This window comes from Equus quagga, chromosome 9, assembly GCF_021613505.1.
Source record: "Equus quagga isolate Etosha38 chromosome 9, UCLA_HA_Equagga_1.0, whole genome shotgun sequence".
Classification (NCBI taxonomy): domain Eukaryota; kingdom Metazoa; phylum Chordata; class Mammalia; order Perissodactyla; family Equidae; genus Equus; species Equus quagga.
The window spans coordinates 36985806-37012238 of record NC_060275.1 but is presented as its reverse complement, the minus strand read 5'-3'; the positions used below and the strand labels follow the sequence as shown (position 1 = coordinate 37012238).

The following is a 26433-nucleotide window of genomic DNA, read 5'->3' as shown; positions in this document are numbered from 1 at the left end:
TGATTTTTGAATGTTACTCCAGCTTTGCATTCTTGAGCTGAACGCCACTTGGTGTGATATCTTACACTTCTATATGTTGCTAGCTTTTATTAGTATTTTGTTAAGTATTTTGGTTTAATGAGAGATACTGCTCTGTAGTTTTCTTTTCTTGTAATGTCTTTATTGATTTTTATCTGGGTAATGTTGGCCTGAAAGAATGAGTTGAGAATCATTTCTTCTCAGTTTCCTGCAAGAATGTATAGAATGAGTTTTAATTTTTTCTTTAAATTTGTGTTAGAATTCACTAATGAAGCCATCTGAACCTGGAGTGTTTGTTTGTTCTCCTTTCTGATGGAAACATTTTTAACTACAAATCCAATTTAAGTTTAATCGACATAGGGCCATTCAGGTTATCTCTTTCTTCTTCAGTAAGCTCTGGTAATTTGTATCTTTGAGGGAATTTGTCCATCCCATCTATGTTTTCAAATTTATGTGCATAAAGTTGGAGTAATGCAGTAATTTGGGAATTAATGGAATTAGTTTCTTAAATTATATTAATTTTAACTAATTTGGAATATAAGCAGCAAATTTCTTTCCTATTCTTTGGAATATACTTAAAATGGAATGTGTAAAACATAGTTGTTTCCTCCTTATGGAGGAATTGCTCAGTTTGTCATCTCTTAAACTTGAGCCTTATAGTTTAGTTGAGGGAGACACTTCTTCTTAAGATACCAAAGTGATTTATTTTCATTTATTTTATCAACTTACAGAGTGTTTGACTGTCTGGAACCTATTAAGATTTTTCATAGCTAATTCTGAGTATATTTTTGCAAACTTATTTGGGAAACTCTGTGTCAGGTGTGAATATATTTACATGGGATTACAAGACAGAGAATTTGTAGCTGTGTGAATCCAGTATGTATGCTAATTATTGTTTCTATATAAAAATAAGCATTGCCAACTATTTATAATAATATATTACCTGTAAATTGAGCGGGTCCCTCCTTTTTATAATATACAGCATTCTGAAATGAACTGTATTATTAGTACAAGTTCACAGAAGAATCCCTGTTTCCAAAGCCAAATTAGAATAAGCTTTATTATCCATTTAGGCTTACTTAGTAATGACAGAATTACACCAAAGTCTGTCTGTATGGTAGATTTGGTTCCAGTTGTTTACTCCTGCCTATATGCATTTTCCACGTGGCACTGCAGTTACATGTAATTTACTTTCCTATTGACTTTGAGTGTAATCATGTTACTTTGGCCAAATAGGATGAGGCTGAAGTGAAAGTGTGTCATTTTCAAACCTGGACTTTAAATAAAGGACCTTGAGTGTTGCTGCTTTCCCTCTTGCATTTCTGTCATTGTGGTGAGAAACGTGCTCAGGGGGTTGAAAAGTCTTTGGAACCGATCCACCACTAGCTGCCAAGTGTGGATGTGCCATACATTGTCAGCATCCGGAAACTCCCCCTTGTGGCTTCTTTTGGTAATTACCACCCCTCAATGGTGGCTTTCCTGACTTATAAACCATAGATTACTATTTACCCTCTTGCCTTGCACATCCCCAGTGCTTGGCAAAAATCCTGAGGGAAAATCAGCCATGTGTTTGAGGTTCTTCAAATCTACCAGAAGCTCTCCTGGTTTTTTACTCTATTTTATATTCAAAAGATACTGTATATGAGTAAATTAATGCTCAAGTTTAGTTTATAAAAGTTACTAGGGTCAATTTACAGTGTAATTCCTAAGATGTTGGCATTTTTAGCCTGTTATTCTACTTCTTCTATGACAGTACTGTAATTAGGAATGAAAATTGTGGCTATGAATCCTTGTAAGCCATCAAGGAGATAGGACTTTTTTAAAAAAAATATTCTTAGTTTACCAAGACAGGAGAGAAGTCTTGGGCTTTTTATTAAAACTGTTAATGAATGTTGAAACCGAAAAAGGCTTTGGCCACTTGTCAACCAGAATTCCTATTTTCTCTCTAAGTTTAACTCTCTATTACCTCCATGTGACCTTATACAAAAACATTACACTTAGAGTCTTTATCTACTTCTTAAAATTGCTTTATCTTCTTGCAGAGCAAGCCGTCTGCTTCCTAGAGCATCTAGGCAAGAAACACATATCCAAGGAAAGAAGTTGTATGACACTGAGTAGTATAGTGGTGGAAAAAAGAGGCATATTTAGATTCAACGCAAGGATGTTTCTTTTTAGCTGCATGAACTTGGACAAATTATTTTTTAAGCTTCATTCTCCCCCCTGTAGTCTGTGGATATAGAACAGATTCTATCACATTTGGTTATTGAGAAGATTATATGTGATAAAAAAATTCCATGCAAAGGCTTAAAACAATGTCTGGTGCATAGTAAGCACTTAGAGCTCCTTGATACTATTATTGTTAAATATTTCACTGGAAATAAGAAAATCTAAGCAATTTTTGAAGGCCTTATTGAGTGAGAAAAAGTATTTCTTCCTTTGCTTTATTCCTTTTAGAATTTAATATCTTAGATTCTAAGACTGCTAAGACCTTGAAACACTCTTTTTTCCCTTAAAATCTTTGTTAGTCTTTTAGTTAGGTTTTTCTGTTTATATAAATTCTTCAGAGTATTCGTATCATTTTCTATTGCTGCTGTAACAAATTATCATGAACTTAGTACTAAGTTTAGCACAACACAAATTTATAATCTTACAGTTCCTGAGGTCAGAGTTCAAAATCAGTCTCAGGAAGCTAAAATCGAGGTATCAGCAGGGCTGAAATCCTTCTGGAGGCTCTAGGGTAGAATCTTCCCACCCCCACCCCACCCCTTTTGTGGCTTCTAGAGGCTTTCAGTATTTCTTGGCTTCTGGCCCTGCATCACTCCAACCCCTTTTTCTGTCATCACATCTCCTTCCCTAACTCTGACTCTTTTTTTCCGCTCTTATATGGACCCCTGTGATTACATTGGGCACACCCAAATAATCCAGGATAATTCCCTCATCTCAAGATCCTTAATTTGATCACATCTGCAAAGTCTCTTTTTCTAGTTAATAAAACATATTCACAGGGTTTTGGGAACAGGATGTGGAAATCTTTGGGTGTACCGTTATTCTGCCTACCACAGTTTGCCCTCTGGCTGCAGAGAGATTGATATCTGTCCCACATGCAAAATACATTCATTTCATCCCAACATTTTCAAAGTCTCAACCCATTACAGCGTCAACTCAAAGTCCAAAATCTCTTCTAAATCCCATCTGCTCAAAAATTCAAATCTCATCTTCTAAAGCATCTACATTAGGCACAGTTGAGGTTCTTAACCTGGGTATGATTTGTCCCGAGACACAATTCCTTTCCACCTGTAAACTTATGAAACTCAAGAAACAAGTTATCTACTCCTAACAGACGATGGTGGGACATAAGGTAAAAGTTATAGACATTTTTATTGAAAAATGGAGGAAGTGGAAGGAGAAATGGAGTTACCAGTTCCAGGCAGTTTCAGAATCCAGCCTAGCAAACTCCATTAGGTTTCAGTACCTTGGAAAAATCCTCTTTGATTTGAGGTTCTTTCCTTGTGGACTCATGGCTCTGCCCTTGGGATCATCTTTCCTTTTACATGAAGGGTAGCACATGTTTGCAGCTGAGTAGTCTCAGCAGTCTGTCTCTAGCCTATGGTATGTTGGGAGCCCAAGAACCTTCTTTTATTTCTCCTCTCCTTATCCGTTTTAGTCCTTGCTGGCAGTTGTTTCTGCTCCTATAACATTCTCAAGAACCTTGTGAGTTTCCTGTGTGTGTTTTGGGGATTCATTCTATTAGACAAGAGATTCCTCCACAAATCTTTACTGAATTATCCCATCCCTATATCTGATTTCTGCTTCAGTGGATGAAGGAGTCCATGAGTCACATGCCTAATCTCTTCTAAGGTCCCTCTGTGTGACTGAATACTCTTGACTTTTTGATCCTCCCAAGGCACTACCAAAAGATTGGCCAGCCATGTCTTTGTGCAAAATTCTCTTTGCTATTTAGCGTAACACATTCACAGGTTTCAGGGATTATGACATGGACATCTTTCTGGTGATGGGGCATTATTATGCCTGCCATGGTGTTGCTCTTGTTTTCCAAAGAATACTTGCTTTTTTTTTTTTAAGTTCCAGTTATATCTTTATATGTATATAAATATATATATTTGCAGTAAAATCATCTTGCAGTAACTGTTATTCAGTAGGGCAATAAATGTAGTTTGGATAAATTATCTTGGGTTTTTGGTCAATTACATTTGTTTTTAACACAATGGAAATGACTTCCTGTCTGCTCATCTATATATACTTCTAATGTAAATTAAAACATGTATTTCTCATTTCTTATGGCATTATGCCTGTATTTGCATATTTTCAAATTGTCAAAATATTTTTATAAGTTACTGAATGTGCAAGTGATTTATTTATTTAACTACATTTTAGGCTCTTGAGTTTAAAATGTCATTTTACCATGCCTCATTTTAACTTTCTTTTGCTTTATCTGGTACTACACGCAATAGAATAAATTCTCATTGATGGATTCACATTTTTATACCTTGTTTGAAATCTATTTTAATTTATACTATCTTCATCTAATGTTATTTTCCAAAATTTTATGAGATAATACAAAAATACCGCCAAATATTCTAAAACTTCACATTGGTCTGTTCATACCAGTTTTATTTTATAAACATCTGGCAGGCTTTTGTGTTTTTTTTTTCTCCTGTTCTTTAGCACTGATTACCATTCTGGGAAATTTGTAGATTTTTTTCTTTTGAAGTTCTTTTCATTGTTTTACCAACAATGAAGTACATGTTTTAGCATTTTCAGGATACCTTTTCAGGATCCAGTACATTTTCAGCCTTTAATCTTATTTTGAAGTAATAAGTTATTACTTAGTAACGGGTGTTCACTGCAGTGATTTTTGGGAGAGTTGTGATAATTTGTAAGGAGTGCAATAAGGTAATATTTCATCAATTGTTTTATTTTTTGGAAATGTATGTTAGTGCTACAAACTTTAAGAATAGTTTCTTACTTTCGTATGTGCTGGGTTTTGGGAAACCTTTTCTTTGGCATTTTTATGATTGTAAACACTGTGTGACTCCCCCCAGACTGTTAATACCTAATATATTTAATTATTTCTATGCTATGACTTTGAGAACTAGAATAGAAGAAAATATAGTAAAGCTCTTTCAAAAGCCGTATGTCAAGATTACCTGTAGTGGTAAGAATGAATAATGGCTAGGTAGAAGAGAATAGTGACTTCTTCTCATATTCGTGTTGACAGCTCAGAAAACTGAAACTTGTAGAGGTTATGTCATTTGCCCAAGGTCAATCAGTTAGTAAGTAGTTCAGCTAGGTTTGGATCCAGCTCTTGTTGTCCCTGAAGCTCTAGCTCTTTCTAGTTTACCGGAGACAATTTTATGCTAAAGAGTCCATTGGTTTTGAGATGAAAATTAAAGTAGATTACATATTTTATGTATTGTATTGAAATAGAGTGGTCTAATTGATTATATGTATATTTATTTATATGTTTTGTTTTTCCTGCCTCAGTTTGCTTAAGTATAGTTTTCTCCAATTTCCAATCTTACTGGAAATATTAATGTTTACGTGGCAGTCTTTGCCATATTGACAGCTATAGATTATAATCTTTCATTATATTCAAATAATCAGTACATTTAAGAGCATAAAAGTGAGTTTTACGCAATTTCAAATACTTTATTGACTTATTTTATTTATGCTTTGTCTGGAATTTGTCTTTGCATTAGTTGTCTCCATGTTATATAGCCATCTTATCCTAAAACAAGTCTTCTCTTTAGTTCAGCCATTTCCTTTCCTCTCATTTGTTCCTGTTGTCTGTTTTCCACACCACAACAGTTTTTATTCACTGTCAAGCTAAGTCTCTCCAACTGCCAGCTAAGGAAATTAATCTTCCCTAACACACTGTTGAGAGATGTTCTTCCCCTTATTTTAAATTTATTAATTATTTATACATATTTAATTTATATTGTATATACTTTTAAATATTTTTGTCCGAGAAAAGTTCTGTATTTCGTTTTTAAGTTTGTATTTATGTTTTTACTGGTTACTCAGTACATTTTCATATATGTGTTTAACTTATCAAAAGTCTAAAGTTCATATTTTTCGTCTTCACTCATAGAACATATTAATTCTATTAACTGCTCTCCAGTTTATATGGTGTCATTGTTATGTGTTTGAGTTATAGGGTTTTCTTTCTTAAGTATTTTGAGTTATAGCTTTAAAAATATCCCACAGATTAGTTCTTGCATTTCAGATCGTCTACCTGGCGTCACTTATCTTTTGTTTCAATTACATTCTTTAGCATATCTTTTTGTGAGGATTTCCTGGTGTCCATCTACACTTTTGTCTAAAAATGTTCTTATTTTTATCTTCATTCTTTTTATTTTATCTTTTAAATTTTTTTGAGGAAGATTAGCCCTGAGCTAACATCTGCTGCCAATCCTCCTCTTTTTGCTGAGGAATACTGGACCTGAGCTAACATCCATGCCCATCTTCCTCTATTTTCTATGTGGGACACCTATCACAGCATGGCTTGCCAAGTTGTCCGCACCCGGGATCTGAACTGGCGAACCCCAGGCCGCTGAAGTGAAATGTGTGAACTTAACTGCTGCGCCAGTGGCTGGCCCCTTTATCTTCATTCTTAAAATTCTAAGTTAACAGTTACATGTTGTCAGTTCATTGAAGATAATCATTCCACTATCTTCCAGCTTCCATTTTTATCCTCCTAGAGCCATCTGTTTGCATAATTCTCAGTCTTCTTCTCTTCATCTGTTTTATTCTGTGGTTTTGTTGTGATGACTCTAGGTATGAATTTCCTTCTATGTATTTACCCTGCTTAGGATTCATTTATCTTGAATCTGCAGATTTGTATTTCACTGCTAGTGAAAACTTTTTAGTTATTATTTCTTTTTTTTTAAATTAAAGATGGGCACCTGTGCTAACATCTGTTGCCAATCTTTCTTTTCCCCTTCTTCTCCCCAAAGCCCTCCAGTATATAGTTCTTATATTCTTGTGAATGCCTCTGGTTGTGCTATGTGGGACACTGCCTCAGCATGGCCTGATGAGTGGTGCCATGTCCGCATCCAGGATCCAAACCAGGGAAACCCTGGGCTGCCGAAGCGGAGCACACGAACTTAAGCACTTGGCCGTGGGGCCGGCCCTGTTATTTCTTTATATAATGCTATTGCCCCTTTCGCTCATTCTTGGCCTTCAGGAAATTCTGAGTAGGTATATTTTAGATCACTTCATTCTCTCTCTCATATCTTTTGATCTCTCTTCATATTATCTCTCTGTTTCTTTATGTAGTGTTGTGGCTAACTTTTTCAGATCTCTCTTAAAATCTATTTCTCTTCTTATTTCTTTCTAAACTACTATGTTAAATGTATCCACTGAAATTTTAAATTTCAGTTATTATGTTTTTATAGCTAAAAAACTTTATGTGGCCCTCAAATCTTTGGGGGCATTCTTTATTGTTTTTGCATCTTTCTGTTGCTATTTTCATCTTTCTTTTTTTTATTAGGCATATTAAATATGGATATTTTATATTCCATGACAGACAATTCCAAAATATGAAGCCTTTGTAAGCTTGTGTCTGCTGCCTTTGTTTTGCTGAGTCTCACTTATGGTGCTTTATTTCCTGTGTAGTTACTGAATTTTTTATTGTGAATTACTTATTTGCTTTTGTAGTTGCATCTTTGGGAATTCTTTGAGGTCTGTGATGAAGTAGCATTTTCCAAAGTAGATGTGGGTTTTTTCCAGGTCTCTTGTGGATGCTGTCATGTGATGATGTCTGTAATTTAGATTCTTATCTTGCTCCACCTAGGTAGTAGGAATTTTAGCTGAAAATATACAGGAAGGCAATGTCATAGTAACAGCTTCTTAGGGAGATTTATGTAGTCATTTGAGCTTTTTATTTTCTTACCATAGTATCTTTTTAATATAATACAGATGTAGTAAAGAAATGTAAGAAACAAAGCCTGCTCAGTTGAGGCTGTCTCTTTGTGTGCCATAACATAGAGGCATGTGCTCCCTAAGGAAAGGTCTTTTGATGAGACAGCAAAAAATCCTGCGTGTGGTGATGGAAGAAAGGATTAGATATTAGCTTTAAGCTCTTGTATTTTGATTAACTTCATAAAAACCCTAAGGAATCTTAAAAAAACGAAACAAAAAAAACACCAAACTCCTAGAACTAGTGAATTTAAAATGTTACACGATACAAGAGCAACGTACAAATATCTATCAAGATGAACAATAGGAAACTGAAATTTAAAAAATAGCACCATTTACAATATCTGCCCCACCAAGGAAGTGATTAGGTATTAAATATATGCAGGATCTGTGTGCCATAGCTCCATATTGCTGACAAAAGAAATCAGAGAAAACCTCAATAAATGGACAGACCAACCACGTTCATGAAGTAGAAGATTGAACGTAGTGAAGATGTGAATTATCTTGGAATTATAGATCCCTATCAAAATCCCAGCAAGATTCTTTGTAGATATGGACAAGACCATTCTAAAATTTATGTGAAAAGCTTAAAGAAGAGGGAATATCTAAAACAAATTTTTCAAAGAAGAAAAAAGTTGTAGGACTCACACTATCTAATTTAGCTAGAGTAATCTAGTACAGTACTGGTAAAAGGATAGATCCATAGATAAATGGAACAGAATGGAGACTCCAGAGCTGGACCCACACAATATGGCCAGTGGTTTTTGATAAAGTTGCAGTAATGACCTCAGTTAGGGAAAGAGTTCTTTGAGATGACACCAAAAGCATGATCTATAAAAGAAAAAAATTATTAATTGGACTTCATCAAAATAAAAAAATGTTTTATCTGTGAAAGACACTGTTAAAGAGAATCAAAAAGGCTGCCATAACTGGGAAAAAATATTTGCAAATCGCGTATCCAATAAATGAGGTGCGTTCAGAGTATATAAAGAAGTCTTAATGCTCAACAGTAAGGAAAAAAACCAATAAAAAAGGGCAAAGTTTTGAACTGACATGTAGGGAGGAAAAATATCATTACAAGATGAAAAGCCAGATTTGGTATGAAAGCCAGATTAACAAGAGAAAAGCATACAAATTTACTTGGTATAAGTTCTGCATAACACAAGAGCCTTCATAACGAAATGAAGACCCAATGAAATGGTTAAACCAGTGTTTTCATGCTAGGCTTGATGAAGAGTGGACAGTCATGGAAAGATGTGATAGGACAAAGGTGAGCTAAGTGTAGTAAACTGAGGGAAACTTAGCAAGGCCTCTTCATTCAGATTCCTCTCTGTGTCCCTTCATCTTTGGAGATAAGGATGGTCCTTTCCTCCAGGTATAGGGAAGGCACATCTCACATGAGGGTTTCATGTCCTACTTCAGAGGAAAGTCAGAAAGTCCTTCCTGCACATTCCATTTTTCAGATTCTTCCAGCTTGAAAGATTCAGTATGCCCAGGTACCATATTTTGGGGTAGTTTGTCCTGAACCCTGATAGACACTTCACCAAAGACAGCATACAAATGGCATAGAAACACATGAAAAGATGCTCAACATCTTTACTCATTAGGGAATGCAAATTAAAACCACAGTGATATAGCACTTCACACCTACTAGAATGGGTAAAAAAAAAAACCCACAGTAGCCATTGCTGTCAAGGATAGAGAGGAACTGAAATTCTCATACATTGCTGGTGGTTATGCAAATGGTAGAGCCACTTTAGAAAACATTTGGCAGTTTCATATAAAGTTGAATATAAACTTCTTGTGTGACTCAGCAGTTCTACTTCTAGGCATTTATCCTAGAGAAATGAAAATATGATCACACAAAATCCTGTATGAAATGTGTGTTTCAGTTGTTTAAACACCATTGTTGACAGACTTTTCCTTACTCATTGTTGCTGTGTTGTCTTTGTTGATAATAAATGCCTGTTTCTGGACTTTGATCAATTTCTCTATTCTTATGTTAGTACAACACTCTTGAGTACTATAGCTTTATTGTAAATGTCTACATCAGGTAATGTAAATCCTCTATCATTGTTCTTGTCAAGATTGTTTTGGCTATTTTAAGTCTTTGCATTTCTATATAAATTTCAGAATCAGCTTGTCAGTTTCTGTTTAAAAAGCCTTGCTGCGATTATGATTAGGAGAATATTAATTTCATCAATCAATCTGCAGAAAATTGACGTCTTCCAATTCCTGAAAATGTTGCATCTTCCCATTTATTTAGCTCTTCACAACAATGTTTTAAAGTTTTCAGTGTAGAGGTTTTGCATGCCTTTTGTTAAATGTATTCGTAAGTGCTTTATTTTTGACAGTATTGTACATGGAAGTTTTTTAAAATTTCATTTTCTAGTTTGCTCCTAGCGTATAGTAACATAATTAATATTAGTTCATTGATTTTCTGTACTGAGACCTTCCTCAACTTGTTAATAGTTCTAACAGATTTTTTTGTTGATTTCTTGGTGTTTTCTACTTAAATAATCATGTAGTCTGCACATAGAAGCAGTTCTTCCTTACCAATATCTATGCCTTTAATTTTTCTCATGATTTATTTTCCTGACGAGACCTTCAGACCAGTGTTGAATAGAGCATACATCCTTGCCCTTTTTCTGGTATTGGGGAGAACATTCAGTCTTCCATATTACATATGATGTTAACTCTAGGTTTTCATAGATTTCCCTGTCAGGTTAGGTTTCCTTCCAGTCCTAGTTTTCTGAATATTTTTATTGTGAGTGGATGTTGAACTGTGTCAAATGCTTATTTTGCATTTATTTGAAATTATTGTATAGCCTTTCTGCTTTATTCAGTTAATATGGTGGATTTTATTGATTGATTTTTCAAATATTAACCTTTCATTCATGGGATAATTCTTAGGTCATGATATAGTATCTTTTAGTATATTACTAGATTCAATTTACTAGCATTTTTATTACTACTTATGAAATATATTGTTCTATAATTTTGCTTTCTTGTAGTATCTTTTTCGAGTTTTGGTATTAGGGTTGTGGAAGCCTAATAAAATGAGTAGGGAGAGTTTCTTCATCTTGTTTTTCTCCAAAAAGTTTGTACAAGATTGGTTTTACTTATTCCTTCTCATTGATAGAATTCACCAGTGAAGCTTTCTAGTCTGAAGTTGTCTTTGTTAAACTTAATAACAAATTCAATTTCTTTGATATATTAAAGGCTACTTACATTTTCTAATTCATCTTGTTTCAGTTTTATCAGTTGTGTTTTTCAAGAAATTTCCTTTTTATCTATGTCATCGAGTTTCTTAGCATAAGTAGTTCATAATATTCCGTTATTCTTTTGTTTCAGTACTTATAGGTGTTATTCTGCTTTCTTCTGACCTACAGTGTTTCTGATAAGAAGCAAGTTATAATTCATATCATTTTTCACTTGCATATAATGTGTTATTTTTATTTTTCTTTTCTTTTCAAAGTAGTTTTTTTCTGATGTGTCTAGGTGTGGTGTTCTTTCCTACAGGAGGTTCACTGAGGTTTTTGAACATAATACATTTATATTTTTCAACTATTTGGGAAAATTTCAGCCATTATTTTTTCAAAAACTTTTCTGACCTTTTCTTTCACTTTTCTTATCCTGGGATTCCAATTTACATGTATGTATGCCTCCTAATATTGTTTCAAAGGTCTTTGAATGGAAGTTTATCTTTTTAAATTATTTATTTATTTATTTTATGAGGAAGATTGGCACTGAGCTAATATCTGTTGCCAATCTTCCTCTTTTTACTTGAGGAAGATTGTCACTGAGCTAACATCTATGCCAGTCTTCCTCTATTTTGTAAGGGGGACACTGCCACAGCATACCTTGATGAGTGGTATGCGGGTCTGCACGCAGGATCCGAACCCACGAACCTCAGGCTGCTGAAGTGGAGTGCATGAACCTAACCACTATGCAACTGGGCCTGCCCCTCAGTTTATTTTTAAAGTCTTTTTTCTTTCTGCTTCATCAGATTAGATGATACATATTGATCCATCTTGACCCTCACTGACTCATCCGTCTGGCCTCTCCAATTTGGTTTTTAAAACCTATTCAGTGAAATTTTCATTTCAGATATTGAATTTTTCAATTCTAAAATATTCATTTTGTAATTTTTGTAGTTTCTCTCCTCTGTGCAGATTTCCTTATTTATTCATTATGAGCAAGTTATAATAGCTATTTTATTTTTTTATTGAGGTAACATTGGTTTATAACATTATATAAATTTCAGGTGTACATTGTTATGTATTTCATTTTCTGTGTAGATTACATCATGTTCACCACCCAGAGACTAGCTACAGTCCATCACCACACATGTGAGCCTAATCACCCCTTTTGCCCTCCTTCCTTCCCCCTTCCCCTCTGGTAACCACCAATCCAATCTCTGTTTCACTATGTTTATTTGTTGTCGATTTTATCTTCTACTTATGAATGAGATCATATGGTATTTGATTTTCTCCCTCTGACTTATTTCACTTAGCATACCCTCAAGTTCCATCCATGTTGCTACAAATGGCCAGATTTCATAATTTCTTATGGCTGAGTAGTATTCCATTGTGTATGTATACCACATCTTCTTTATCCATTCGTTCCCTTGATGGGCACCTAGGTTGCTTCCAAGTCTTGGCTATTGTGTACAATGCTGCAGTGAACATGGGGGTGCATGTATCTTTATGCATTCGTGTTTTCATGTTCTTTGGAGAAATACCCAGCAGTGGAATAGCTGGATCATATGGTAAATCTATGCTTAATTTTTTGAGGAATCTCCATACAGTTCTCCATAGTGGCTACATCAGTTTGCACTCCCACCAACACTGTATAAGGGTTGTCTTCTCTCCACATCCTCTCCAACACTTATTGTTTCCTGTCTTACTAATTATAGCCATTCTGATGGGAGTGAGGTGATATCTCATTGTAGTTTTGATTTGCATCTCCCTGATAATTAATGATGTTGACCATCTTTTTGTGTGTTCTTGGCCATCTGTATATCTTTTGGAGAAATGTCTGTTCAGATCTTTTGCCCATTTTTTAATTGGGTTGTTAGTTTTTTTGTTGTTGAGATATATGAGTTCTTTGTATATTTTGGATATTAACCCCACAAACTATAATAACTATTTTAAATCCATGGCTGATAACTCCAACCTCTGGGTCATTTCAGAGTTAGTCTTCATTGTTGCCTTTATGAGTCACATTTTCTTAAAGTCTGGATTAGCTCCCTAATAATGTGAATGATACATTGTAGACAGTTTGCATTATGTTGTATTACTCTAAAGAGGTTTGAACTTTGGTTGCTTTGGTTTTTGCCTGACTAAACTCTCTTTTCCCAGATTGGGCAGTAGCTGAAATCATTGCTCCGTTCATTTAGTCTTAGCTGGTCTGCTTGGAGACTCTGTGTTATAGTTCAGGTGTCAGCCAAAAAGTGTAAACAGAGTTTAATACATGGGATTTGTGCACTTCCGTTCTCCTTCCTGGATTATTCCTCCTCAATTTCCATCTGCCATTATCAACTTTAATTCTGTTCTCTGGTTTAACAACAGATAAGATTAGTTCTCCAAAATTTAGCCATTCTGCTCAGCATTTACTGGAGCCTGCACACTGATAAAAAGCTATAAGAACAGGAAACTCACCCAGTGTTCTTTTCTTCCAACTGGCAGTTCTCCTCATTTTTCCTGCTGCTGGCTTACTTCTGGCCTTGAGATAGGTGTTTTTTTAATATCTAGAATCTTCATGTCTAGAGTTTTAAGTTGTTATGTGTGGGAAGGTTGGTTCAAAATAAATAACGTCACCATTCCAGGAAGTGGGATTCTCCTTATTTTCCTCTTGATTTGTGTGACATCTGTAGTGATGCCTCCTCTTTTGTTTCTTATGTTGGTAATTAGTTAGTTTTCCCTGTTTTCCATTAGTCTTGCAGGGGTCTTATCAATTTTATTAATGTTCAAAAAGCCAACTTTTGGCATTCTTAATTTTCTTTCATGTCTGTTTTCTACTTTCTTGATTTCTGCTTTTATATTTATTCCTTCCTTCTACTTATTTTGGGCTTAATTTGCTAATCATTTTCTAGCTTCTTAATATGGAAACTGAGATCATTGTTTTTAAGCCTTTCTTCATTTTTAACATAAGCATTTAAAGATTTAAATATCCATCTAATCTCTGATTTAGCTGCATTTCACAAATTATGAAATATTGTATTTGTGTTATCATTCAGTTGGAAATATTTTTGAATTTTTTAAATTTATTTTTGACACATGAGTTATTTAGAAGTCTGTTATTGATTTCTAATTTAATACCTTTATGCTTAGAGGATACACTCTGTGTAATTAAAGCCTTTCAAAATTTAATGAAACTTGTAATACAGCCCAGGATGTGGTCTATCTTGATGAACATTCTATATGTACCTGAAAAAATGTATATTTACAGCTTTGGGGATAGTGCTTTCTAAATTTAAATGTCAGTTGGATCCAGGTTCTTGATGGTGTCATTTGAAGCAATGTTACTAGGTATATATACCTTTATTATTATTATTATGTGTGCATGATGTATTTACCCTTTTATTATTGTGAAATTTGTGTCTACAGCTGTGGTAATATTTATTCTCTCATAGTCCATTTTATTTGATATTAATATGATCACAACTCTTTTATGCTTACCGTTTACATGTTGTATCTTATTCTGTCCTTTATACTTGCAACTTATCAGTTACTTTTATTTCCAGTGCATGTCTTGTATACAGCATATAGAGCGTATAGTTGGATATATTTTTTTATCCTGTCTGACAATCTCTGTATGTTAATCATGAGTTCTTAGTCTGTTATCTTTATTTAATTATTGATATGGTTGAATTTAGGTTTTCCATTTTGCTGTTGGTTTAATATTTGTCATACATGTGTTTTATCTCTGAGGCTCCTTTCCTGCCTTATTTTGTGTTACTTGAATATTCGATATATTATATTGATTCCTTTACTGGAATTTTAACTCTGTCACTTTACATTATTGTTTAGTGGTTGCCCTCGGGATTACAGTACACACATTCAAGTATCAAAAACTACTTAGAGTTACTATTGTACTACTTCTTGTTAAGGGAACCTTACAAAAGTAGAATAACATTTATCCTCTACCCTATAAACTTTAATTTTTTTACTTTTTGTAGATATGAAAATTTTTGGTCTTTGTTTAGAGACTAAAACAAGTTATTTGGAGTCAATGCCTGTTTTTTGAATTTTCCTTTTAAGCTTTGCTAGAGTATGTCCATATAAACCTTTATTCTAAGGCTAAGTTAACCCCACTATTAAGGTATGACCTCTCCGAGTATCATATCAAATACCTTGAGTATTACATGATATCTCTGCTTGGGCTGATGGGAATACTACCTCTTTTCATTCCTGTGTGAGCCCTGGCAATTGTTTAGTCTTCTACTATTAAATGGTTCTTTCACTGACTTCATGGTGTTTCATTCCATGAGTATGCAGATCAGGACTCAGCCCAAGACTACGTCTCTCTGCAGAACTCCAGAACACTCTCTGTGTGCAGCTCCTTCCTCTCTCATACTGGCCGTGCAAAGACTAGCATCCTTGGTCTCCCTGTATGTCAGTCTCTGTCTGCATAACTCAGCAAGCCTACCAGGTTCCATATGGATTTCCTCTCACTGTGCTGTGGCCTGGCAACATCCTTTAAGCAGTAAGCTGGGGTAATTGTAGGTCTCATCTTACCTTTTTTAATCTTTTCTCTAGCAGCATGATCTTGTGCTGTTCTTTGTCTAACATCTGAACACAGTTATTTCATATATTTTGTCCACGTTTCTAAGTATTTATGATGGGAGGGCAATTTTTTGTCTCAATTTATCCTTCATGGATATAAGCAGAAGCTGATGAAAAGACATGTTTTTATGGTCGTGATTACAAGAGGGTTTTTTGGTAGTTCAGGTTGAATGAAATTCTGGATATATTTTTACTTTAGGTCATCTGTGGTCTTAAATTTAACAGATATCCAACTTACAAGTTTAGTATGACGTGTGTGGTCCATTTTTTTGCTCTCAGAATTTTCCAAGATTCCTTATAAATTACTGGGGATTTTGACAAGCTCCCTAGTTATAGTTACATTTTTATTCTAGGAATTCACTCCTAGAACTTGTTTTCTCTTATTCATGTATTTTTATCAGAATGCTTACACTTAGATTATTTCAGAAGTGGTTTGAAAATCTTTGAAAATACTTTTTTTTTAGAGACAACCTGTATTATTTAGTCAAGTCATAGCACTTCCATTTTATTCTTTTTGAAGATTACGTAGCATCCTTAGGTTTTTCCAGTTATTAATGCCATTGTCTTTGTTTGCTATATCTTAAATGTAATTGTCTGGTTACCTCCTGATCACACAGTTCTTGAGGAGGCAGAGTCTGCTTTCTCTTCCTTTCATCCTCTGTATGGTGACATACTTTGATTTGGTTCAAATGTGTTTACCCACCTCCCTCAATCCCATCTCTCAGTTGGCAACTTGGCTTGCCTCTTTAAGTGAAGCATGGATGGATGTGCTATTTTTCAGTAATTGAAGATTTTATATTTGGGGTGAGCATAAGCGTGTTTTATATTTGGGGTCATAGAAAATCAATCATGAAGAATCCATCATGTTATGGATTCCTTCTGATTTAGGTATTGAGAAGTTTGTATTTAGCCACAGGAATTATATGTGGTTCGATGTTAAGACTTAGTAGACTGCTTTTCAGTTGGTTCAAATTTAGTAGGCTGGCCTGTGAATGCCCTTCTGAACTGGTTGCATCTAAAAATGTTGACCTTTGGACCTGTAGAGGTAATATTTATTTCTTTTATAAGTGCCTTTATAAAAGGGAAAAACTTCTTTTTAGCTCAACAGAAGTCTTAAAAAGGTAAACCGTTTCATATTTATTGGGGAACGCAAGTGTTGAGTTAATGAGCATATGGGTATAGGCAGGTTTCATCCTTCAAGTTACTTAGGTTGGAAATGTTTTTCTCATAATAGAGTTTATTCGAGTGACACTTTATATACTGTCCTGAGAGGAGTCTTGGTGCCTTTTGGTTTGTTATTATAAGAACACTGTTAATGTTTGTATAGTATTACAATGTATCGGTAAACCTTAATATATTTAACAAATCAATTGTTGGATATTTACCTCCCATTTTCATTCTTGTGTATGTGACTTATTTTGGAAGAATATTCTTTTGTCATATTCCCCCCCCACACACACACACACACAGTCCATGGGATAAACTCCTCATCTGATATTTTTACACTCTTCTTTTATCTTTCTTTTAGTCTGCCATGTCACCTGCTAGAACCATTTGTCCCCTATTACAAATCATTTACTTTTTGAGTGCTGTCTAATACAGAGGCTTTTGATACCTCTTGGTTTAAAGTGTGTACATAACATGTGGATGTTGGAGCTTCATTACAGTGGAAGTAACTGTACCAAGCCTTGATACATAATTCTTATTGTTGTTTATCAGTAGAGATAGTGCTTCCTTCATGTCAAAAAGTAATGAAGACATTTATGATTGAGTTTTTTTCCCTTTTATCTTACTTCCCGCTTCTAAATACTCATGAGTCAAAGAAGAAATCCAAACAGAAATTAGAAAGTATTTTGAACTTAATGAAAATGAAAACACTGTTTTAAAATTACTTGGATGTGGCTAAAGCAGTAGTTAGAGGGAAATTTTTAGCATTGAATACTTACATTAGAAAAGAAGAAAAAGTCTCAAGTTGATAACCTCAGCTTTCACCTTAAGAAAGTAGAAAAAGAAAAACAAATGAAACCAGAAATTTGCCGTAGAAGGATAATAAAGATCAGGGAGGAAATCAATGAAACAGAAAAACAGTAGAGAAAAATTAGTGAGGCCACTCTTGCTCTTTGGGAAGATAATATAATTCTTGAAACTCTAGTCATACTGAAAATTGGGTAAAAAAAGAGAAGACAAATTACCAGGTCAAGAATGAGATAGGTTTCATTTCTACAGATTTTACCAATATTAAAAGCATAATCAGGGATTATTATGAGCAACTTTATGCATATAAATTTGGCAGGTTCCAGGTTCCATGAAAGGGATAGGTTTCTTGAAAGACAAAAACTGCCAGAGCTCACTCAGGAAGATAACTTGAATAGCTCTACATCTTTTTTAAAAAAATTGAACTTGTAGTTAAAAAATCTCATTGAACATCCTACTAAAAGTCCTAGAAATGCAATAAGACAAGGAAATAAAAGTTGTACATATTGGGAAAAAGAACTAAAGCTTCATTCACAGATGACATGATTATCTCTTCCAAAGAATCAATCAAAAAACTCCTGGAATCTAATAAGCAATTATAGCAAGGTTGCAGGATGCAAGATTAATATACAAAAGTCAATTGCTTTCCTGTATACCAGCAATGAGCAATTAAATTTGAAGTGGAAGACTCAGCACCATTTACATTCACAGCAAAAAAAAAAAAGAGAGAGGGAGAGAAATACATACTTAGGTATAAGACTAACAAAATATGTATAAGATCTATATGAGGAAAACTACAAAACTCTGGTAAAAATCAAAGAATATCTAAGTAAATGAAGAGATATTCTATGTTGATACATAGGAAGACATAATATTTTGAAAATGTCAGTTCTTCCCAACTTAATCTATAGATTTAATGCAATTCCAATCAAAATCCCAGCACATTATTTTGTGGATGTTGACAAACTGATTCTAAGGTTTATATGAAACAGCAGAAACCCAGAATAACTAACAAAATATTGAAGATGAACAAAGTCAGAGAACTGATACTACCCAACTTTCGAGACTTACTACAGTGGTGAAGACAGTGTAGCACTGGCAAAAGAATGGACAAATAGATGAGTGAAACCCAATAGATAGCCCAGAAATAGACCCACACAAATATAGTGAACTGATCTTTGACAGAGGAGGAAAGACAATGCAATGGAGTAAGGATAATCTTTTCAACAAATGATGCTGCAACGACCAGATATCCTCATGGATACAGACTTTACACCTTTCAAAAAAATTAGCTACAAATGGGTCATAGACCTAAATAAAAAATAAAACTATAAAACTTACAGAAGATAGGGGAAAATATAGGTAACCTTGGGCTTGGTGATGAGTTTTCAGAAACAACACCAAAAGCACAATTCATGAAAGAAAACATTAATAAGTGGGACTTTATTAAAATTAAAATTTTTTTGTGAAAGACACTGTTAAAATGAAAAGACAATCCATAGACTGGGAGAAAATCTTTTCAAAACACATTATCTCATAAAGCACACATATCCATAATATACAGAATATATTAAAACTGAACAATAAGCAAACACAACCCAATTGAAAAAATAAGCAAAAGATATGGACACCTCTCCAAAGAAGATATATTGATGGGAAATAAGCATGTGAAAAGATGCTCAACATTATATGTCATTAGGGAATTTCAAATTTAAACAACAGTGAGATACTACTACACACCTGTTAGAATGGCTGAAATCTAAAACACTGACCACACCAATGCTGATGAAGATGTAGAACAACAGGAATTCTCATTGCTGGTGGGAATGCAAAATGGTACAGCCACTTAGGAAGACAGTTTTGCAGTTTTTTACAAAGCTAAATACAGTCTTAAAATATAATTCAACAATCATACTCCTTGCTATTTATCCAAATGAATTGAAAAGTTATGTCCATACAGAAACCTACACAGAAATGTTTACAGCAGTTGTATTCATAATTCCCAAAACTTGAAAGCAAGCAACATATCCTTCAGTAGGTGAATGGATAAATAATTTGTGGTACAGCCATACAATGGAATGTTTTTAGCAATAAAAAAATGAGCTATCAGGCCTCAGAAAGACATGGAGGAACTTTATATACATAATCCTAAATGAAAGACACCAATTTGAAAAGGCTACATATTGTATGATTCCAAGTATATGACATTCTGGAAAAGACAAAACTATAGAGACAGTTAAAAGATCAGTGGTTGCCAGGGACTCAGGTGAGGGGATGAGGGGAGGTGGAGGAAGGAGGGAAAGATAAACAGATGGAGCATGGGATTTTTAGAACAGTGAAACTATTCTATATGATGTTGTGATGGTGGATACATGACATGCATTTGTCAAAACCATAGAAGTGTACAACACAAAGACTGAACCCTAATGTAAATTATTAACCTTAGCTAGTAATAATGTATCAAGATTCATTCATCACTTGTAAGAAATATACTACACTAATGGAAGGTGTTAATAATAGGGGAAACTGTTGGGAGGTGGGAGGCTCTGTACAGAAGTTCTCTGTACTTTCTGCTCAGTTTTTCTATAAACCTAAAATTGCTCTAAAAAATAAAGTCTATTATTTAAGGGGGAAAAGAATCTTCCCACATGAAACATTTCCAGCCCAGATGGCTTCACTGGTGAATGATGCCAAGCATTTAAGTAAAAAATAATACTAGTGTCCGTTCGCGGTCTCCAATATCGCACTGTGTTAGGGGTCCCCAAGCCCACCTCCAGGCTTAATGATTTGTTAGAAGGATTCACAGGACTTAGAAGTCATTAAACTCATAGCTACATTTTTTTTTTTAACAGCAAAACAATACAAAGCAAAATCAGCAAAAGAAAAAGGTCCGTCAGGCAAAATATGGAAAAAACCCGGTGCGAGCTTCCAAATCCTTACCCAGTGGAGTCACATAGGATGTACTTAATTCTACCAACAATGAATTATAACACTATGTACAAGTGTTGTCTACCGGGGAACCTTACTTGAGCCTCATAATCTAGGGTTTTTACTGAGGATCAGTCACACAGTGCATACATGACCAACCGTAGATACCGAAAGCAGGTGTTCACTATAAATTACATTGTTTGCAAAAACTATCTAGACTTGTAGATAAATTGGTACAGTGTGGTTCAAGACGCCAAGCATGCAAAACAGTTTTTATCAGAACATTCCAAGAGTTCAGATCCCAAGAGATAGTCGCAAGATCAGGCCCTTCTGGAAACAAGCAAGATTTGAGCAAATCAGGCCTCTTCCCTACACACAGTCCTACACAAACTATTTCTGAAAATCGAAGAGCAGGGGATATTTCCCAACTCTTTACCTACATTATCCCGATATTAAAACCTGACAAAGGCACTATAAGAAAAGCTGAATCCGATATCCTTTGTTAACATAGATGTGAAAATTCTCCATAGAATATTTACAAATCAAATCCAACAATATAAAAAATCCAGAATATACCATGACCAAAATTTTTGTAGAATGCAAGATTAGCATTCAAAAATCAATCAAATTCACTGTATTAATCAAAAACAAAAAACTATATGATTCTCTCAATAGCTGAACAAAAAAAAAATAAAACAAAATCGAACATCCTTTTCTTATAAATATCTGTGCCAACTAGAAATAGAAGAAAATTTCCTCAACCTGTCATAGGGCATTTACAAAGAATTTACACTCATACTTAAATGGGAAGACGGTATACTTTTCCACCTCAGATTAAAAACCAGGCTGGAAGTTGGAAGTAGAACTCCAAATCATCATTTTGAGTTGATGTATGACTCTCTACTTTCATATGTGTATAGAACTTTAATAGTTCTGTATAAGAAAATACTTTTTTTTTTTTGTAGGACACTTTTATTATCCTTATAGGTTTTTTTCTGTTGTTTTGTTGTCATTTTATTTAATTTCATATTTAAATAAGAATTTTGGATAATGGGATAAGAAGGAATAAGAAGTAATATTAGAAGCTTTTGAGTAATTTTGGTTTTGCTCTGTGAAACTCTTTGAAAGACATTAATATCTTTTTAGTTTAAGATTCTTCTGAGCATATATAACTGAATTTATAAAATAGCCATTGCATAATTCTTAGTTGTTTAGCTTGACTTAAGAGGAGAGACAACGCCAGATTAAAATAGTGGTAGGTGATTGTAGTGTTGTGGGTAAAAGTGAACCATGTATAACGTGTATTATACTTGGTTTCAAAATGCTTAAAACATTTTTTTCCTTGTAGGTATTGGTCCCCTGAAGAGGCAGGGACTCAGGACAAGGCTCAGGTAGTTTTTTGGATAAGACAAGTAAGTTTGGGATGTATTCAGCTTGATTTGCATGTAGGTCATTCAGAGTATGTCCATTTACCAAAGAAGTAAATGGAAATTTGCTGAAAGGCTTAAGTGAAAAGTTAGAGTTGGGGCCAGCCCTGTGGCCAAGTGGTTAAGTTTGCGCACTCTGCTTCGGCGGCTCAGGGTTCCGACAGTTCGGATCCTGGGCAAGGACGTGGCACTGCTCATCAAAGCTATGCTGAGGTGGCATCCCCCCTAGTAGAATCAGAGGCACTCACAACTAGAATACACAGTATGTACTGGAGGGCTTTAGGGAGAAAAAGAAGGGAAAAAAAAAATGATTGGCAACAGTTGTTAGCTCAGGTGCCAATCTTTAAAAAGAAGAAAGAAAAGTCAGAGTTGTATATATGTTATTAGCAGAAAAGAAAGTAAGAATAATGTTAATTGATAATATATCTCTCTTACTTAGTATGTAAACATGTATTTTGCAAACAGTTTTTTAGTGCCAGCTATATACTAGGCACTGTCTTACACACTGTATGGGGGAAACAAACAAGTAAAGCTATTTGTGATGCAGTGTGATAAGTCTATGATAGAGATATTTGCAGGTAAGGTTTCAGAGAGCAGAGGAGAGGCTAACTAGGGATCAAAGAAGACTTCCCAGAGGAATTGACTCTTAATCTGATTCTTAAAGCACAAGGGAATAATCAAGTAGAGAAGGCAAAGGAGGGAATGCCAGACAAAAGGAAAAGCATGTGAAAAAGCATCAAGATGTAAATGAGCATGGCATTGTTCAGAGAACAGTATTGGCAGATACTTCCAGTATAGCACCTCTCACACAGTTTTACATTTGTTTGTCTTAATAAGCAATAACTTTCATATTACAAAATTGTGACTTATTTTTCTTTGTGACATCAGTGCTTTGCACAGCCTTTAACACAAACACTCACTAAATATTGCTTGAAAGAATGACCACAATATGATGAATGATATCTTTTTTCTTTTTTGGCATAAGCTGTTATGGGAGTTGATAGGGGCAAAGAAGACTGTGTATAAAACAGTCATTGAGTTGAGACTTGAAAGATGAATATAAAATTACCATACCAGCAAGCAAGGGAAAAAGAAAGGAACATTCTAGACAGAGGGACATATCCCAAGATATAGAGAGCAAAGAGCTGCATTGTTTAATATGGTGGCCACTAAAACGTAACAATTTAGATTTAAATTGAATAAAATAAAAAATTTAGTGCCTTAGTCATCCTTGCCATATTTTAAGTTCCCAGTGTGATCCCAATTACCCACATGTGACTGGTACTGAATAGAATGGATATAGAACGTTTACATCATCACAGAAAGTTCTATTGGACATCACTGTCATAATGTGTTTAGAAAACTTCAGGAGTTTGATTTATTGAAAGTATAGGTTGCAACGGTCAGATGAAAGTTTCAAAGGCAAGGTGGAAGGAAATGATGCTGGAGGGGTAAGCTTAGTCCAAATCTTTGAGTGTTTTGAATGGCAAAGGTGTTTGGGCTTACCTTGTGAGATATCAGCTGGGGTGGGAGGGACTAGGGTATTTGGTTTTGATTATTGAAGGTAGTGGCTGGTGAATTGATCTTAGTGGTGTTTTAGAAGAATCTTTGTGGCAGCAAGACAAAAGATAGATTGAAAGGGTGAAATTAATCTTCAGAAGTTTATTATATAGTACATCAGTAGTCCAGATGTGAGAATTGCTAAAGACTGAGCTAAATCAGAAGTAATGAGGATAGAAAGAAGGAGGCAGACTTAATAGGTATTTAGAGGTAGAATAGTATAAGGATTTGTTGTGGGAGCTAACAGAGTCTGGGTGCCTCTGATTTCTTAATTGGGCATTTAGGTAGATGGGAGCAGACATATATAGGAAAAACAGGTCTTAAAAAGAGAAAAAGGTATGACTTTTCATTTTAGCCACATTAACTTTAAAGATAGGCTCAATTTAATTAAGAGTCTGGAGTTGAGAATAAAATTCAGGACCAGATATTTGCTTCTGGGAGTCATCAGAATAAAACTGGCTTTTGAAGCTTAGAGTTTGGATAAGATTGCCCAGGAAGAACATATAGCATGAAGAGCAGTAAAAGCCAAAGACAGACCCTAACGTTTATTTAGAATGAGGATAAGAAGGAATACCTAGAAGAAAAGGAATAGTATTAATAAAGAATTGTGCCAAAAAGAGTTGAAGGAAGATTGCACTTCAAGAGAGTTACTGATCCGGAGAAGCTATATAAGAGAACCATAAAGTATATATTGGGTTTGTTGAACAGGTAGTCACTGAGGACCTTTAGGAACTGCTGTATGCTGAACCACCGAGCAAATTCAGATCTTCATTTGTGGTGAATTTGTAAAGGGCCCCTGGTAGTACCAGAACTGATATGGCCTTCAGTCATGTAAGTTCTCCTTGCTTCATTTGTAAGAAGATAATACATCATGGTGTTTTTATTATTATAAAGATCAAGTGAGGGAATAGGAGAAAAAGTATTTTGTAAACTCCAAAGTTTTTTTTTTTTTAAAGTTTACAGAATTGTGATTACTTTTGAGTAATCTGTATTTAATTTAAGGTAAGGAAATGGGAGGGAGGATTTTAGGTTAAGACAGAAGACATAAAGACATATCTTGGTAGAATATTAGAGATTCTAGAGGCCCCACTGGAATTATATGAATGGTGGAGATAGTAGCTAAGAAAGAGGAAGAGTTGGGCTGAATGAGGAAGAGAAATAGAATATTGGTGTTTTGCAGACCATTGGTTGATACCTTCTTCCTGGGCAGATCTGGAATATACTAGAAAAGTTTGGAGCCTTTTTTTTGTACTGTACAAACAGACCACTATTCCTTGGATGTGTTCTAACTAATTATATTAGTTATAATTTAGCCTTCCTGAAAAAAATTTGATTCTTGTATATTTCTTGCAAATGATTTCTTTGAAATGCTTAGTTTTGTGGGTAATATTCATTTCATTTAGTTTTCTTTTCTTCTTTTCTCTCCTCTCACCCCTTTTCCCTTTTCATTTCTTCTTCTTTTAGCTCTCTGAACTTTTTTCTTCTTCTTGGTTTTTTTGTTGTCTGAAACCCACAGCTTTTGTAGCTTTTGAGTGCTGGTCTTCTGGTGTGAGGTTTCCTGAGCATTTTCATATTCATTTTACTATGAGATGAGCTCCTTGCTCCAGGGGTTCAGTTTCCTGGGGACTAATTGATTGGATGAAGGACAGATTATCTGAGAAATGAGAAATTATTTATAGCCTAACCAAGAATAATTTGAATTCTTATTTTAACATATCTGATTATCATGCCTTCCTTGGCCTCTAGAGATATAATTTCTACTGCTAGAAGTAGATGGCAGCACTAGGTATCTTTGTGTTCTGAATCGGAAAGGGGAATACCAATTTCACTGGTCTCCTTTTCTTCCTTCCATCCTACTCACCCAGAGGGAGAGAGCATGTGTGTGTGTGTGTGTGTGTGTGTGACTTTGTTTGCACAGTGATGTGAAGACCAAGTCTTGTCCCATAGTCCTCCATTCAAAGCATACTTTGGGTGAGCTTTGTTCTTTTCTAAAGTTAATTTTATACAGATGCACTGGGCGGAATTGTCTACTCAATTGTGACACTTTTAAATTTGTTTCTTTTCAGTAGAGTTGGACTGAAAAGTGGGCTAGGGGCTTGTTCTTGGCTTTAAGAGAATCAAATCTCAGCTAAAAATATTTACTTTATCTGACCCTTTTATACCCACCCATACTAAACAATAGATTAAACATAAATTTATCAAATGGCAGAGAAGAGACAACTCTTTCTTAGAGAAGAATTTCAAATAATAAATGTGGATACTTCCCCTTTCAGAAGGTAGAGCTTAATTCCCATTCTGCGCTTCTGAGAGTGGGCTATCCTCACTTGCCCTCAAAGAATAGAGTACAGAAAGGGAAAAGCAGCTTTATGGTGGAGAAATGTGGCAAACACTATCTTAACCAAGTGATCAAAGTTAACATCACCATGTACCCCTGCTATGATGTGATGAGACTGGCACTTCACCTTTTTCAAAAAATCCATAACCCCACCCTAACCATGAGAAAAACATGAGACAAGCTCAGATTGAGAAATATTCTACAAAAATACCTGACCAGTATTCCTCAAAATTACCAAGATCAGGAAAAACTGAGAAACTGTACAGACTAGAGGAGAGTAGGGAGACATGACAATTAAATGTACCCTGAATTGGACTGTGGAACAGAAAAAGGACATTAATGGAAAAATTAGTGATACCTAAATAAAGTCTGGAGTTTAGTTAATAGTAGTGTAACAGTGTTGGTTTCTTAGGTGTGACAAATGTACCATGGTAATATAGGATATTAACAATAGGGAAAA

At 34.7% G+C, this 26433-nt stretch overlaps 1 protein-coding gene across 5 annotated transcripts in view; it reads left to right on the top strand.

The window, feature by feature from the left end:
* KIAA1328 (KIAA1328 ortholog) overlaps positions 1–26433 on the top strand; it is a 338142-nt gene that overhangs the window by 77587 nt on the left and 234122 nt on the right. The gene's annotated exons all lie outside the window — the stretch shown is intronic.